General features: G+C 39.5%; 1 long non-coding RNA gene across 1 annotated transcript; it reads right to left on the minus strand.

The window, feature by feature from the left end:
• Positions 1–313: 313 nt before the first annotated feature.
• Positions 314–1,835, minus strand: LOC121964037. The gene is made up of 3 exons (XR_006107313.1): positions 1,749–1,835; positions 1,151–1,207; positions 314–434 (listed from the first exon to the last, which is right to left on the minus strand). It is a non-coding gene; the product is annotated as an uncharacterized LOC121964037 (long non-coding RNA).
• Between the last annotated feature and the right edge of the window lie 1,258 nt (positions 1,836–3,093).

A 3,093-nucleotide genomic window follows, 5' to 3' on the forward strand; every position in this document is an offset into this window, starting at 1 on the left:
TTCCCCATCCAAACTCGATAAGAGTTTTCACTGTATAGAATGACTCAACACAGTATGTGATGTAGTTTTTAAACCTAATTATTCAAAAAAGTTGTCAGTAATAAAGGCACTAAAGCCATCTCCAAATTTAATAGATTTGACATGTGAAATGTTTTTTAAGAGAAACTGCAGGAGATGCAAATCAAGTGTCTGAAAAGCAAGCTTTAAAGCAAAAAAACTGCCTGATATTATGCAGATACTGTATGTTAAGGATTTATATACACTACATATATTATTTATAATATATATTATGAATGATATATGTAGTGTTTCAGGTAAGCAAAAATAGTACTTAAGTGTAATGATAATAATAATAAAGTAAAAAGGAGCAAAATAAACATGAGGAGTGGGATTGTGTAGCTGATTACTCACATAGTCATGATGGTCAGCAGCACCTAAAGGAAAAAGAAAGGTTAAAAGTGTGTGTCGGGTGTGTATCGTGCTCGCTCACTCACTCACTCACTCACCTCAGAGTTATTCATTAGTCATCTGACAGTTATGACGACTTGGCTCAGCTTTCTGACTCATTGTTCCTGCTTTGCAGAGGCCTTTGTTTCAGCCATAAACTGTATGGCTCCAGCCAGTCAGCTCACCTGAACCAATATTTAAAATATCCTCATATAGATGCTTCTCTCAGCAGCTCAGGAGTCTTTTGTGACTGTTAAACAGGAAACATTAGGACTCTGATGGACTGCTCGATAGACACATCCAGCATCTGGCTGCTAGTTTAATAACAGGAAGTTCCTGCCAGCAGTAACAGGATATGGTCAAAGTTCTGTAGCTGGCATGGGTAAACCAACATCCAAATAATTGCTGTCAAATACGAGCAGGTTGCTTACTTAGTGGGCAGGTAATGTACAATGAGTTTATCAGCTGTAGAAATGATGAGAGCAGTGAGAGTCAATCAAGACAGAAAAGCTGGTGGCTGGAAATCATAACAATAAGCTGAAAGAAGCTAAAATGCTCTGCAGAATTGTAGGAAAATGCAGAGCTGGGTGATCATTTTTGGTTTGCCACTATGAGCAGCCATTTTCACAGTTACATGTAATAATTCACTTAAGTTTAAATATGAAAATATTCATCACTGCTGCATTAAAGATGTTAAACTCACCATGTGGAGAGTTTTGGAGCTCGCTGTACACTGTGTCTGTGCCTTTTCTCAGTGGGACTGTCAATGCAAAAAGCAACACATTAGCCTGATTGAACATCAAAAGACAAAGTTGAGCAGATAGTGTCTGTCTGATTTATCATTAGCAGGAATCTAAAAGTAGGCGGGTTGTGTCACACTGTGTAACGGTCATGTTCACCCCGCCCGGACCTTGAGTGCGGGACCATAACGAAGAAGGGGCCAGTATCAGAAACCAGCCTGGCAATTAGCTCAACCCTTCCTGTTTATAACGTCTGGAAATCCCAGCAGTTCTCCCTGCAGTTACAGCAGCTTGGAGATGTATTAATTATGGGTAATTAGGCCCCTCCCAGGAAGTGTTAGTCTTATTATCAACTGTACAGGAATGTGGGCAAAACTGAGAAAAATGGTTTTGGCAAAGAGGTTTGGAATGGAAGAGGAGAGAGTTTGAACAGAGTTTTAAAAAAAGAGACTAAAGTAAGCAATGTAATAGAGTTTGGAGAGCATGCAACTAAATAGGTGGAAGAAAGACGGCTAGGACACAGAACAATATTTTTTGTATGTGTGTGTACTGTTCGGTTACCTCTGGCAGGATCTACTGGCCGGGGATGCACCACCTCAGTATACTCCACATCAGGCTCGTTGGTCACCATGCTGTTCTCCTCATTGTTGGCTGTAGCCAAAGACATGAACAAGACTCTCTGTAAACATGTGAAAAAGGAAGACAACAGGTGCTTCTGGTGTCTATCAAACCACCGGTGCTCATGGAAGGGAATCCTTCAAAAAATGTAGGAACTTGTAACCAAAAAAACTGTGGTGGAAAATCCAGGTCCAGGCACTCAGGATGGTTTGTAAATCATAAAGGGCGTTTAATTCACAGGGCTTGCACCTTCTTCAGGTGCAGTGACACACTGAAACAAAAAGAGTTATTACTTGTACAACTGCACTCATCACAGGTGTGCACTGGGGGGAGCATACAACAGTTTTTTTTAGCCTCTAGGGGTGTAACAATAAAAACAACAGATACAAAAATCTAACTGTCTCACTGACTTGGAAAATTATTACTGAGATACCAACTGTACATTCAAAGCAATCAAAGGATATAATATCAAAATAAGCAATGTAATCAAACAACACACAAAAAAACAGTAACTATGTATATTTAGCATGAAGTAGATGAGAGGTCAATTTAAATAATTTACACAGCGATTTAATTTACATTGGGGTGAAAGGTTGAAAGGTCAAAGTCCTCATTAAGACCAGGGTATTTGGGTATCTAGTACTTTTAAGGGCATGGATCCAGTATGCCTCTCTTTGTTTGATGGGAAGAACAACACATTTTTTCAAACACCTTTAATGAAAAAATTGTGTGGTAGGGCAGATATATTGATGATGTCATATTGTTTTTTCCAGCTCAGAACAAGAACTCTTAGACTTCCATACTTATGTAAATAGTCTGAATGAAAATCTGAAATGGAGTATTGAGTATGACCAACAGGCCATTACCGTTCTGGATCTACGGATCACAAAGGATGAACAAGGTTATTTACACACCTCCATTTTCAGAAAAGTTGCTGACAGAAACACCATACTACATGCTGATAGTTTCCACCCACCATGGCTCATCAAAAATATCCCTTTCAGGCAATTCCAAAGGCTGAGACGCATATGTGACTTTGAATCTATGGATATGCAGCAACGCTTCAGACAGAGAGGATACCAACCCCAGATCCTCGCCCAGGCCGATAACAGAGCTCTGTCAGTGGAGAGGAGTCAATTGTTCAGCCCAAAACCTAAACAAAAACAAACTCAGAAACCTTATTTTGTTACATGCTATAGTAAGGAAGCTGTACAGATCAAATATATCATCAAGCAAAACTTGGACATCCTTGAGAGCAACCGCTTCTTACGTGAGGTCTTCACTGAAC

Source organism: Plectropomus leopardus, unplaced genomic scaffold, assembly GCF_008729295.1.
Source record: "Plectropomus leopardus isolate mb unplaced genomic scaffold, YSFRI_Pleo_2.0 unplaced_scaffold13768, whole genome shotgun sequence".
Lineage (NCBI taxonomy): Eukaryota > Metazoa > Chordata > Actinopteri > Perciformes > Serranidae > Plectropomus > Plectropomus leopardus.